The sequence below is a fragment of the Antechinus flavipes genome, chromosome 6 (assembly GCF_016432865.1).
Source record: "Antechinus flavipes isolate AdamAnt ecotype Samford, QLD, Australia chromosome 6, AdamAnt_v2, whole genome shotgun sequence".
Lineage (NCBI taxonomy): Eukaryota > Metazoa > Chordata > Mammalia > Dasyuromorphia > Dasyuridae > Antechinus > Antechinus flavipes.
The window spans coordinates 185,043,616-185,058,038 of NC_067403.1; the positions used below are offsets into that span (position 1 = coordinate 185,043,616).

At 45.4% G+C, this 14,423-nt stretch overlaps 1 protein-coding gene across 3 annotated transcripts in view; it reads left to right on the top strand.

The window, feature by feature from the left end:
• The window catches only part of MTUS1 (microtubule associated scaffold protein 1), a 126,135-nt gene that overhangs the window by 20,618 nt on the left and 91,094 nt on the right, over window positions 1-14,423 (top strand). The window contains exon 1 of one of the 3 annotated variants that reach the window (XM_051966317.1): window positions 2,679-2,786. The exons of the other annotated variants lie outside the window; for them this stretch is intronic. The gene's annotated coding sequence lies outside the window, so the exon portion shown is untranslated. Of the gene's footprint in view, window positions 1-2,678; window positions 2,787-14,423 lie in introns of those variants that run through there. 3 annotated transcript variants of the gene reach the window in all.

The following is a 14,423-nucleotide window of genomic DNA, read 5'->3' on the forward strand; positions in this document are numbered from 1 at the left end:
AAGGGAGAGGGAAAGGGGAAGACAGAAAAAGAGAGAAGAGAGAGGGAAAGAAAGAAAGAGGAAGAGGGAGAGGGAGAGGGAGAGAAGGGGAAGGGAAGGAAAGAGGGGGAAAGGGAGAAGGAGAGAGAGAGAGAATGGGAGAATTCTGTGGTTCATGAGTAGGACTGAAGTTTGGAGAGAAGAGCAGCAATAGCTAAGAGGGAAGGAATTTATGAGTGGAGGATGGCACAGAATTTAAAAAACTGACACTTGGGTTGAGATTGCAGTTTTAATGGACTCTAAGCTCAATGTGTGCTCAATGCGAGCCAACTGTGTGGTAGGACAGCCAATAAAGCTGATACTATCTTGGGCTGCATTAGAAAGGGGAGGTGAGAGTTACTCTCTTCTGGGTCCTGTTCAGGCCTCCCCCGCAGGAGTGTGACCTCAAGTCGGTGCCCTGTGAGGATTGGATTAAAAGACTGAGGGGGCTTTGTTTGGAGAAGAGTCAGGGAGGGGGCATGGGAGCTGACTACAGGTATTTAAAGGGTTGACACTGGGAGGATGGTTTCCCCTTCTGCTTCCTCCCCGAGCGGGCCCTGTGGACGAGGCAGGGAAGTGCTGTACCATACTTCCTGACAATTGGATTTAGTCCAGAGTAGAAGGGGCTTTTTGGGAGGTGGTGGGTTCCTCGTCATGCTTGGAGATGTCCGAGAAGCCCGTAACCTGGGACTGGGATGGGTTGGACCGGTAAGCTCCGAAGTCCCCTCCAGCCCGTCCTTTCTGTGGTTGGGTGGCAGGCACTTGAGGCAGGGGCGGCAGGGATTTGCAGCTCTGAGGCGGGCTCCGGGTTCCAGGAGTTCCCCATCAGAGGGTGCACAGTCCTATGAACAATTCAGGGAGGGTCTTGGAAGTGGCATTTGAGTTGGGTTGAAGGAAGGCAATCTGTTGACATTTGGGGTTTTCTAGCACAGTTCTATGCCCTCTTCTCTGCTTTCCTTTCTCAGGAACCTTCATGAATAAGCTTTCATGACAGGGACAAAGGGCAGCTTCCAAGGCTGAAGTAACTTTTCATATCAACCTCTACTGCCTTGTTGATGTCAGTAATATAAAATACTTCATTTTTAAAAAAATGGTTTTTCCTAATATGGCTTCATAGGAAACTCAGTGGACAGCTGCTAGTATTTCATTTTTATGCTCTATGGACTATTTAGTTTTGTTTCTTAATAAGGTAGTTTTGTAGTGGCAGCATAACCCTAATTCTTTAATAGATGCTAAAGAAAGTAATTCTATAAATCTTTAAGAAAGGATTCCTTTAAAGATTTTTTTTTCTACATCCTATTTTCAAAATCACCATTTACCTCTTTTTTAACTTTAGTGATTTTCAAGGAATTAGTTTGTGGATCAGTGTGGGATTTGGTCCTTGTGATTTTTCCTTCTTCCACTTCCTTCTTTGTGGGTGTGTTAAAAATTCTCTGAGTGGATTCAATCTGGAGGAAGTGATTATGAAATTCTGAGTCGGGAAAACTTGGTTTGTTTACTTACCTGAGTAAGGTGATTTGAAGCATTGTTGTTCCGCAACTTCCCAGTCTGGTGTTTGATGTGAGGGATTGTTATTGGATTATGAAGAAGTCAGAAGCTGCTGTGCTGTGTGTGTGGGGTTGAGTGGGGCAACGTTGGAGATGAAGAGAGAGAAGCTCTGGTACCTGGGTGGCCACCCACTGAGCTCTCCTTGTATGGTCTGGTAGGGGAAGAGGGGAGAGACTCAGCATTTATTGAGCACCTACTAGATGCTGGGCACTGTGCAGAGGGCAATTCATTTGACCTGGGTCCTTCGTATCCCTGTGATCAGGGAGAGACCCCATCTGGGTCTGGGTCAGTACAGAAGGAAGGGGAGGGGGAGTTCCTTGTTGAAGGCTGGTGGGTGGAGTTAGTTCAGCTGTGGACAGTGAAGAATCATGAGTGTGTATCTGGTTCCCTGTGGTAGTACACAGAGTCAGCAGGCTCAGGCCATAAACCCGGGACTCCAACATGACCAATCTCAGTGAGGCACGCTTTATGGCACCAGATAAAATTAGACAACTAGTCTGTGACCTCCAAGGATCAAATGTAAACTCCCCCGGGGTCTGCCGGGAGGAGGGCTTTGAAAGCCTATCGGAATGCCTTTTTGTCAAGCACCTAGTGTGTGTGAGCTGCAGGGGAGAGACGCCGGGGATGAAGGAGAGATACCTGCTCATTGGTTCGGGGCAGGGGTTTGAGTGTGTGTGGGCGGGCTGGAGAAGTGATCCCTGCCCAAGTGAAAGGGGTGCTCTCTGCGGCAGGGGACTGCGGTGCCTGGGAGACCCAGGGCTGCCGGCTTCCCGTTTGGGGCCAGCCCAGGAGCCCAGGGGGTGCCCAGCAGCCCAGGGGCGGTCGGGGCTGCCGGGGCCGAGGACGAGAGAACCGGGAGGGCATCCCCTGGCAGTGGCCAAGGCCACGGCGCTGCCCCCAGGCCGGCCCCCGGCGGATGCCCGGGCGCGCTGCGCCGGGCTGCTGCTGCTCCCCGGGACCACTGGCCGCCCGCCTGCCCTGGCAGGGCCGGCCCAGACCTCTGCCGGAGGGGGCGGGGTGTCTCCGACTCCGGCCGCTGGCCCCTTGCCCGCCTGCCTGCGCAGCGGGCCAAAGCTGGGCTCCGAGGCGGTCACCCACTGAGGCTGCCCCCCCTTCCCCAGCCCTTCTGCCCCGAGAGGACGGCGCCCCCCGCCAGGGCTCCCCTCGTGCCGGCCCCACTTGGACTTGAACTTGGACCCCCTCGGGAGGCCCCCAAATGGGTGAGTCTGTGAGCGAGCCAAGGAAGGAGGGAGTGCGCGGCGTCTGCGGCTCCTCCTCTTCCTCTCTCCTCCTCCCCTTTTTCTTCTTTCCTTTTTTCTCCTTCCTTTCTTTCCTTGCTTGTCCCCCTTCTTCCTTCTGTTTTTACGCTTCTTGCGATTCGCTTTCTTTCTCTCCTTTCTCGACCTTCCCCTCCCGCGCCTTCCCATTTCTCTCCTTTCTCCTCCTCTTTCCTCTTCTCCCTTCAGTCTCTCCTTCCCCCCTCCGGTCTCCTCGTGAGGAGTAATTGCCGTAACTATTTGTGAAGCCCGTAGTGCGGCGCCTGGTCCGTCCTAGGTGCTTGATAGACAGTTAATTACTCTCCTTTTCAACTTCTGAGTCCTGGTTCTGGGGGCAGGGGTAGCCCCTGACCTAAGCGGGGGTCCCAGAGACGGAGAAGACGCTCACACAGCCGAGGCTCCAGGACTGGGGGAGGCTGAGTTTTTATCGGAGCCGGCTAGGGTTGGGAAGGGGGAGCCCGCTGCTGCAGACAGCCGGCTTAGGGAGCATAGAGCATCTGAGTTCAAATCCAGCCAAATTTTACTTGGGTGATCTTGGGGCGCCTTTCCTCAGCTGCAAAGTGAGGAGGTTGAGATTCGGAGATGATGGAGACCCGTCCATCCCTGCCTCTCTGATCCTTGGGAATTCAGGAGGTCAGTGCCAGGCTAGGGGCTCGTGCTCTGGGTAGGCAAGGAGAGAGTCCTTTGCTTTCCTACTGCCCTGCTGCAAACCCCTCAGGACCAAAGGAAATAGCTCATGGGTCTGACCTGTCCTCCTTCAAAGGAGCATGGCCTGGAAAAAACAAAGCTTCAAAGGTTCTTCTAAGAAAAGCATAGGGGGCAGGGAGGGGCGGAAGTTGGTCTAAGTTTGTCCTGTGTATGGGGAGGTGGGGGTGGCTGGCATTTTGGGAAGGAAGGCCTATTTTCCAGATAGTCCTGGGGGTCCGACTCCCACGCTCTCTGGGGTTTCATTTCACCACTGGGTGAGCTCCCTTGGAGCCAGGAAGGACCTTATGGGTCACCTCCACCAGCACTCTCACCTTATGCTGGAGGAGCCTGAGGAAGGCCTGGGGGGGAGGGGGGGGGAGGAAGGGGAGGGCAGGCCCTTGGCCAAGGTCACACAGCTACCAGTAATGGGGTTTTCATGCAGTTCTGTGTGGGGCCCATTGCTCTCCTGCTGATCTCCCTTAATTTCAAGATGCTTGGGCCAGTTTGTATAAAGCTGGTGCCCTTGTCCCCGGTCAGCTGCCTGTTTCCAGTGGGCAGGGAACGAGAATCTGGTGGACTGATGCTCTTTAGGAATCTGAGGGTGTCTGCTCAGAGGTTACCTGAGCAGTCTTCTCCTCCTCTTCCTCCCTTTTTCTCCCTCCCCCTCTTCTTCCCTTCCTTTTCTTCCCCCTCTTTTCATCCTCTTTCTCTTCTCTCCTCCTCTCCTCTTTTTTCCCCTTTCCCCTTCATCCCTCTTTTTCTTCCTCCCCTTCCCCTCATTTCTTCCCTCCCCTCTCCCCCTTCCTTCCCCTCTCTCCCTAGAGCACTAGCAACAACTCCTTTCCTTGAGCCAGAGGTTTCCATGGGATATCTGCTGCATGCTCACTCTGTCTCTCTGTCTCTGTCTCTTTCTCTCTGTCTTTCCTCTCCTCTCCTCCTTCTCCTCTCTGTGTGTCTTTCTCTCTGCCTGTTTTTCTGTCTTTCTCTCTGTTTCTGACTTTGTCTCTCTGTCTCTTTGCCTCTCCTTTTCTTTGTCTTTGTCTCTATTTCTCTCACCTTTCTTCCTTTTCTCTATCTCTATCTCTGTCTCAGTCTGTCTCCCTGTGTTTGTTTCTCTCTCTCTCCTTTCCTCCTTCTTTCTCTGACTTTCCTCCTTCTGTTTCTCTCTTCCTTCTGTCTTTCTGTGTCTGTCTCTTCTATCTCTGTCTCTGTCTTTCTGTCTGTCTCTCTCTTCCCCTCCCCCTTAGAGCTTCATCTCTTTCTGCTTTTCTCTCTGGTCTCACCAAGACACTCTTCCATTCAGCGGAAAAGAATTCTAACCATGGAATAAAAGGTCCTGGATTCAAGTCTTCTGCTCACGTGAGCCTGGACAAGCCTCCCTTTCTCCCCCCACTTCTCAGGCTTGGGATGCCCCCTGCTGCCCGAGCCCAGGACATTTTCCCCTAGACTGTCCCCTAGGCCCTCAGTGGTGTCTCTCGCCCCCAGAGTAGCCCTTCTTTGGGTCGGGGTAGAGCTCAGATAGCCAGGACTTTGGATGGGGAAAAATGCCAGATTTCAGTTGCCTTGAGCTCATTTGAGCATTTCTGTCAGATATTTAAAAATGTGATTTGGAAAAGCATCCACACCACACTTTTCGCACCGGGGCAGGGCACAAAAAAGGTGTTAGTTGTTATCTCTCATTTCTAAACAACAGTCCTTTAAATGTATTAAATGGGTGTGTTTTGGAGAAAATTGGGACAAGGATAAAGAGCTGACATTAAGCCGAGTTTCAGGAAACAGTAATTCAGGGAGAGGCAGTGTGGTCGAGTGGGTAGAGAGGCATCCTGGGAGCGATAAAGACTTAGTTTCAAGTCCAGCCTCTCTTCCTGTCCATGGGCAATGGACAGCGACTTTCTAAGGTTCCAAGCTGCTAAGAGGGTGCAGAGCTCTCTCAGCAGAGGGCATTTCCTCACCTGGGAGTTCCCTCTGCCAGGGCAGTCAGTGGTCAGGAACAAAAACAAAACTTTGGGCCCGGGGTGATAGGCATTCAGTTAAATTAAATTTAAGCTTTGCTTAATTTTAAGGGGACTTCGTGTCTTGGGGAAGGGATTGGAGGAGAGTCACCTACTGAGAGCCTCAGTTTCCTCTTCTGTAAAGTAAGGCTGGATTAAATGATCTGTGTGCCTAATTTAATTTGGCTCTGCCTCTTATGCTGGTTCGGCCCCAGGGATACGCAAAGACTAAGCAGGAAGGTTCTTGTGTTCTGCTGCCTCCAAAGTGGGCCAGTTAGTGACTGGGGACCTTTCCTTGGGGTTCCCTCAGTGCCAGCTGCAGAATACACACCTGGGTGGTTTGAGTTGACGCCAGGCCTTTGGGAAACTGCATCTGCTACGATGCAGAGGAATGCTAAGAAGCCCAGACTCCGACCCCAGCCTGCTCCGGGTAACCCCCAACCCCCAGCCAGCCGATGGTGGCTCTCCTTTGCTCAGATTGTCCCGGAGCACTTTCCCACTTCCTTTCTTTGTCCCATCACTCCTTGCTTTTTACTAAGCCCTTCTGGGGATGTGCAAATCCCTCCTCCTTAGATGAATATTTCCTTGGGGTAATAGCTGGTCCTGCTGTCCTGCTCAGACAGTGCTGCACAGGAGATGCCATTTCCCCTCATCCCCCTTTTTTTGGAAGCCATTGGGCTTTGAGTTACCAAGACCTGGATTCAAATTCGCCTTTGACACATGTTAATGATGTGACCATAAGAGTGGTAATTATTAAGTGACTACTATGTTCTATGCTAGGACTATGCTGAGTGCTTTTTACAGTTATCTCATTTGATTCTCAGAACCACCCCTGGGAGGTAGGTACAAATATTATTTCCATTTTACAGCTGAGAAAATTGAGGCAGACAGAAGTCAGACAATCTGCTCTGAATAAGTAAGTGCCCGAGGCTGGATTTGAATTCTAATTTTTCTGACTTCAGACCCTGCTCTCTGGGCACTCTCTCTGGCGCTATTTAGCGGCCTCTGTGAGAAAGTTACTCAGTTCTTCTCAGCTATAAAATGGGGATAATAATTTGTGAGGTTCCTTGAGTCTCATATAAAGGCAAGCACGAGCCTGTTTGTAAATGCTCTGGTAAATGCTGCTTGCTGCTAAGGTAAAGTTAACATCCCTGCCACCCAGCACTGGTACCCTGAATTGAATTTTGGTGGGGAAAGGCAGCCCTGAGATACAGACTCTTAGTGGGTAGGCACCAGCAGAGTGACCATGGTGGGGCCTTAGAGGTTGGGGCTGCTCAGAAAGAGAAGGGAGGGAACTGCCCATATAAGAATTTGGCCCTGCTGGCAGCTGCCCAGCCCCCCTAGGTTGACAGCAGCAGCCTCGAGTTCTGAGAAAGTGGTCCTGCAGCCTTCCCTCGGGTGCCTCCAAGATACAGGAATTCGCACATAGTAGGCTCTTCATCAGTGTGTGTTTGGGCTGAATTAGTACCAGAAACATTTCGGGACCTCCAGCACCCTGAGGTTGGCAGGTGCCACCAGCAGGCACTAACAGTCACTGGATTGTACCTGCTCAGGGGTCCAAAAGAGCCTTCTCCTGGGGCCACCTGAGACTCTCAGGGACAGTCTTCCAAGACATTGTGCCAATTAAAAAACAAAAAACAAAAAAACAAAGCAAATGAAGATGGTCCCTTAGAGTAGGGAATTGGAAATAGAAAAGTGTGTCAAAGCTGGATTTTTGAACCAGTGATTGTGGTAAGAAAAGTCAGTGGGAGCAGCTTCTCAGTAGAAAGAGGGCCTGCTTAGGGGCAGATTACACCCTACTTTACCCCCTTGACCCTCTGTAGTTTTTGTGACCTGTATTTGCCCCAGGAATGTACCCCATCTCCTACCCCCCAATCATCTGGGAACTTAGCAAGGGGTTCTTGGATAACCATCAGACCGGATCATGGGCTATTATTGCCACTGCCGCTGCTCCTAGTACCAAGGGTGTAGTTATGGGTACCTCCCTGTCCCTCATCTCCTCCTGTGCAACGTTTCAACGTTTACTAAGTGTAGGGCCTTTTTCTGAGACTCAGGTGTGAGGGAGGGGCACACAGCCTGTTAGAAGAGGGCCAGCGGGATTTATGAAGCCCTGCCTGGGCACTGGGCATTGTGCTACATGTGGGCACCCGGAGGGGATTGGGATCCTGGTCTTCCTGACCTCCTGCCTGCATTCTCTATCTTCATAACCTACAGTGCCCGGCCAAGCCTTTTTTATCTTGGGATGTGCCACGGCGTCTCTGCCAGGAGCCTCGTCTTTGGGAACCTAATGCCATCCCTAGTGATGGCAGGTGGCATTCGAAGGGCCAGATACTTCTAACCTCCACTTCTTTGTCAGGGTGGTTGGTCCCTGAGCATTTATTAAGTGTGTACTATGTGCTAGGCACGTGATCAGGTAAAATGTATGTGAGACAGAGATACAGATGGACAGAGATGGAGACAGATGGGGAGAGAGACAGAGACAGAGAAAGATGGAGAGAGAGATGGAGAAAGACATTCAAGTGGAGAGAGAAACAGAAAAATGGAGAGACAGACAGAGGGAAAGACAGAGACAGACGGATGGAGAGAGAGAGATGGAGGGAGAGAGGAGAGACAAAAGCAGAAAGAGAGACAGACACTCTGGAAATTTGGGGCTGGAAGGCATGCCTGCAGGAATCCCATCTACTACCCACCCTCATTTTATGGATGAGAAAACTAGACACGAGGCCCAGAGAGAGGAAATGATTTCACCTTACAGAAATTGGGCTGTAAAAGGGCTCAAAGGGCACCTGTCTGTTGGCAGAAATGTGGTTGTTAAAGCTCCTGGTACTCCCATAGCATTGTTTTGTTCAGTGTGTGAAATCTGTTTCCTAGATTCCTCATCTATTTTTTCTTCCTGTCCAGGTGGTCTGTAGTTTATTCCTACAATAATATTGATCCTGTTTCTAGATAAAGAAAACCTCATTATCTTACTGAACCAATCAGATGCTGACTTGGGTGTGAACACCACAACATTTTTCTGAACCAATAATTGTTCCTTCTTCCTCTGTCTGTTCATCCTTGATGACTTGTTGGATTTGGAGTCAGGAGTCTTGCATTTGAAGCTTATTGCTAGTAGTGTAACCATGGACAAATTATTTTATTTTATTCAGACTTGATTTTCCCTTCTGTAAAATGGGGGTAAGGTGAGGAAGAAGATAAATGGGCATAGCTCCTAGACCTGAATTCAAACCTTGCCCCTGAAACTTTCTATGTGACCCTGTGCAAATTCTCTTAATGCCGCAGCCAGTGCTCTAAGACTTGTCTTGGTCAAAGGAGTGTGTTCACCTGGGACTCTCATAAACCCATGAAATCATAGGTCTGGGTCTATCTCCCAAGCGGGGAGCACTTACCTCGGGGGGATACTGTGAGATTTAAATGAGATGTGCAAGGAACTTTAAAATTTTCCTGCTTCCATATGTGTCTATTAATATTATTGTTAATCATTGCTATTATTATTAATACCAAGGATCCTTTTCGTATTGTCACAGAGACATGAAAATCAATCTTTTGTTTCTAGTGGAAACTCAGAGTTGGGAGATCTCCTTTTGTTTTCCAAGGTTTTAAGGGAAGATGTGGGACTTGAGTTCAAATCTTGGGCTTTCCTGGAACTTCTCTTTATAATGAGAAGACTGGCCGTTCAGGGTGACCTTTCAGGACTCTCTTGGCTAGAGATCCAAGATCCTCTGAACATGTCAGCTTATGGGCTTGAAACATTGACCTTGTCCAGAGGGTCCCGTTGTTCCCTTAAAGGTGTTTAGCCATAAGGATTGAGGCATTTGCCTTTTCCAGTTTTGCTGAGAGAAGTCGGTGAATCTTAATAACTTGGGAAGGTCACCCGCCATCTTGGAATCAAGTCAAGTCACCGAGTATTTATTAAGCCAGACACTGTCCTAAGCACCAGGAATTCAAAGAAAGTCAAAAGGTAGTCTTTGCCATTGAGAAGCTCGTGGTCCAATAGTGAGAACCTTTGGTTTGGGAGTGTACCTAGGAGGGGTTCACAACAGGGGGATCTTGACACAAAAGTAGGGTTTATAGAGTTAATCCCTGAACCCAACAGCAAGGATAGTAAGAACTTGTAAATGGTCATAATTTCAGGTTTGCATTTGCCTTCTGAATTATTAAAAGTCCCTCCTAAGTGGCTCATCTCCATTGCCAACCATTTGAAAACACATTAAACCCTTTCTCATACTTTGTTTTCTCCTGAGTCACGTGATGGCCAATAATTAGGGCTTTAGGAAATCAGAAAGGAGGCAGACTCATTTGGATTTGTTTCTGGGGGGGGGGGGGTAGAAGGCATGCTGCCCTCCCCAGCTAGGTCAACCTGTTCTGTTTGCCCCAGGCCAGGTTGTGGTAGCTCAGAGTGTGGGCATCGGGCTTGAGGTGGAGTTGTGAAATGAGGGTGGTGTGGTGTGGTGTGGTGTGGACTGGCTGGGGGGAGGTTCCCAGGCTGACTGCCTGGGGCCATGCTGGGTTTTAAGCCTCTGTGGCTTTCACTGGCCTCAGAGATTGAGTCTCAAGATTGACGTGGCCCAGATGTTGGGGAGCATGTTGGCTTGCTGAGGCTGGCAGCTGGCTGCCAGACCCAGAAAGAACAGCTTGACTGGTCCCCGCCAAGTGAAGACTCAAAAGTAACCCTGTTAGGGATAACTGTGTCCTAGCTGGATGAGGAAGGATATGTTGAGTTTCCATGAGGTTATTAGGCAGCCAAAAAGGATTTCTGAGTAGGGCTAGGGACAGGAGTTTGATTTTTTGGAAATTACTCTTGACCATATCTGTGCGTGTGTATGTGTATTTTTTTTTTTTTGAACATTCAATTTTTTAAAAAATAAGAGTTCTGAATTTTCTCCTTTCTTACCCTTCCCTTTCCCACCAGAAAAACAAGAAATGTAATATTAATTACACATGTGAAATTAGGCAAAGCGTATTTCCATATTAGCTAGGTTACCAAAAAAAAAAGCAAGAAAAATAAAATGAAAATATCATGCTTCAATCTGTATTCAGACTCCAGTGATTCTTTGGAGGTGAATAGCATTTTTCATGTTGGGTCCTTTGGAATTGTCTTTGAGCATTGTATTGCTGAGAATAGCCACATCACTCAGAGACAGAGATATTATTATATAATATTGCTGCTACTGTGTGTATACAGTGTTTTGGTTCTGTTCACGTTACTTTGTATCAGTTCATGTAGATCTTCCTGAGTTTTTCTGAAACCATCCCCCTCATCATTTTTTATGGTAGAATAGTATCCCAATCATATTCCATAACTTGTTCAGCTATCCCCTAAGTGATGGGCAACTCCTCACTTTTATTCTATTTTTCAAAAAGTATTTATTTAATTTTAAAGGCTTCTCTTTTCACAATATATGCATAGATAATTTTTTATGAAAGCTTTTTATTTTCATAACAAATACAGATAATTTTCAACATAAACTGTTGTAAAACCTTGTGTTCCAAATTTTTTCCCCTCCCTCCTCTCCACCCCCTCCCCTAGAGAGCAAGCAGTACAATATGTTAAACATCTGCAATTCTTCTACACATATTTCCACAGTTATGCTGCATAATAAAAATCTGATCAAAAAGAGAAAAAATAAGAAAGAAAACAACTATAAAAAAATGAAAATAACGTGTTGTGGTCCATACTCACGTCCCAAAATCCTCTCTCTGGGTACAAATGGCTCTCTCCATCAAAAGACCATCAGAACTGGCCTGAAATACCACGTCCATCAGAATCGATCATCATATAATCTTGTAGCTGTGTACAATATTCTCCTGTTCTATTCACTTCACTCAGCATCAGTTCATATAAGTCTTTCCAAGCCTCTCTGAAATTATCCTGCTGATCGTTTCTTATAGAACAATAATATTCCATAACATTCCTATACTATAACTTATTCAGCCATTCCCCAACTGATGGGTATCCATTCAGTTTCCAGTTTTTTGCCACTACAAAAAGGACTGCCACAAACATTTTTGCACATGTTAGTTCTTTTCCATTTTTTATGATCTCTTTGGAATACAGACCCACTAAGATACTGCTAGATCAAAGGATATGAACAATTTGATAGCCCTTTGGGCATAGTTCCAAATTGGTTTCGAGAATGGTTGGATCAGTTCACAACTCCACCAACAATGTATTAGTGTCCCAGTTATCCCACATGCCCTCTAATATTCATCATTATGTTTTCCTGTCATTTTAGTCAATCTGAGAGGTATGTAAGGTACCTCAGTTATCTTAATTTGCATTTCTCTGATCAATAGTGATTTAGAGCATTTTTTCATATGACTAGAAATAGTTTTAATTTCTTCATCTGAAAATTATCTGTTTATATCATTTTTTCCTATTTATCAATTGGAGAATGGCTTGAATTCTTATAAATGTGAATCAATTATCTATGTATTTTAGAAATGAAGGCTTTATCAGAATCCTTGGATGTAAAATTTCCCCCTCAATTTATTGCTTTCCTTCTAATTTGTATTGGTTTTGTTTGTATAAAAACTTTTGAACTTAATATAACCAAATTATTCATTTTGCATTCCATAATGTATTCTAATTCTCCGGTCCCAAATTCCTTCTCCACAGATCTGAGAGGTAAATGATCCTTTTGTTCTTATAACTTGCTTGGACTGTCACTCTTTATGTCTAAATCATGAAGCCATTTCAACCTAATCTTGGTATAGGGTGTTAGGTCAATGCCTAGTTTCTCCCACACCAATTTCCAATTTTCCCAACAATTTTTGTCAAATAATGAATTCTTATCCAGAAGCTGGGGTCTTTGGAATTATCACACACTAGATTACTAGTTATTGATTATTGTGTCTTGCGAACCTAACCTGTTCCACTGATTGACTATTCTGTTTCTTAACTAGTAACAAATGGTTTTGATGACCCTTGCTTTATAATATCGTTTTAGATTTGGTACAACTTAAACATTCACCATTGCAAAACCTTGTGTTCGAATTTTTTTTCTCCCTCCCTTTCCCCCACCCCCCCCTCAGATGGCAAATAATCCAAATATGTTAAACATCTGCAATTCTTCTACACATATTTCCACAGTTATGCTGCATAATAAAAATCTGATCAAAAAGAGAAAAAATAAGAAAGAAAACAACTATAAAAAAATGAAAATAACGTGTTGTGGTCCATACTCACGTCCCAAAATCCTCTCTCTGGGTACAAATGGCTCTCTCCATCAAAAGACTATCAGAACTGGCCTGAAATACCACGTCCATCAGAATCGATCATCATATAATCTTGTAGCTGTGTACAATATTCTCCTGTTCTATTCACTTCACTCAGCATCAGTTCATATAAGTCTTTCCAAGCCTCTCTGAAATCATCCTGCTGATCGTTTCTTATAGAACAATAATATTCCATAACATTCCTATACTATAACTTATTCAGCCATTCCCCAACTGATGGGTATCCATTCAGTTTCCAGTTTTTTGCCACTACAAAAAGGACTGCCACAAACATTTTTGCACATGTTAGTTCTTTTCCATTTTTTATGATCTCTTTGGAATACAGACCCACTAAGATACTGCTAGATCAAAGGATATGAACAATTTGATAGCCCTTTGGCATAGTTCCAAATTGGTTTCGAGAATGGTTGGATCAGTTCACAACTCCACCAACAATGTATTAGTGTCCCAGTTATCCCACATGCCCTCTAATATTCATCATTATGTTTTCCTGTCATTTTAGTCAATCTGAGAGGTATGTAAGGTACCTCAGTTATCTTAATTTGCATTCTCTGATCAATAGTGATTTAGAGCATTTTTTCATATGACTAGAAATAGTTTTAATTTCTTCATCTGAAAATTATCTGTTTATATCATTTTTTCCTATTTATCAATTGGAGAATGGCTTGAATTCTTATAAATGTGAATCAATTATCTATGTATTTTAGAAATGAAGGCTTTATCAGAATCCTTGGATGTAAAATTTCCCCCTCAATTTATTGCTTTCCTTCTAATTTGTATTGGTTTTGTTTGTATAAAAACTTTTGAACTTAATATAACCAAATTATTCATTTTGCATTCCATAATGTATTCTAATTCTCCGGTCCCAAATTCCTTCTCCACAGATCTGAGAGGTAAATGATCCTTTTGTTCTTATAACTTGCTTGGACTGTCACTCTTTATGTCTAAATCATGAAGCCATTTCAACCTAATCTTGGTATAGGGTGTTAGATGTGGGTCAATGCCTAGTTTCTCCCACACCAATTTCCAATTTTCCCAACAATTTTTGTCAAATAATGAATTCTTATCCAGAAGCTGGGGTCTTTGGAATTATCATACACTAGATTACTAGTTATTGATTATTGTGTCTTGCGAACCTAACCTGTTCCACTGATTGACTACTCTGTTTCTTAACTAGTAACAAATGGTTTTGATGACCCTTGCTTTATAATATAGTTTTAGATTTGGTACAACTTAAACATTCACCATTGCAAAACCTTGTGTTCGAATTTTTTTTCTCCCTCCCTTTCCCCCACCCCCCCCTCAGATGGCAAATAATCCAATATATGTTAAACACAAACCACTCAGTTTTCAATTCTTTGCCACCACACACACAAAAGAGTTGCTATAAACACTTGTACATATAGGCCTTTTTTCTTTTTCTTTGAACTCTTTTGCTATGTTTGGTTGCCCTTTGGGCATACTTCCAAACTGCTCTCCAAAATGGTTAGATGATTCACAATTAAATCACTAATGCCTTTGTGTCCCTATTTCCCCACATCTCTTCCAACATTTGTTATTTTCCTTATCTGGCTTATTGGCCAATGTGATAGGTTTGAATGGTATCTCAGTGTTTTAATTTGTATTACTTAATAGTGATTTAGAGCATTTTTAAAAATAGGAC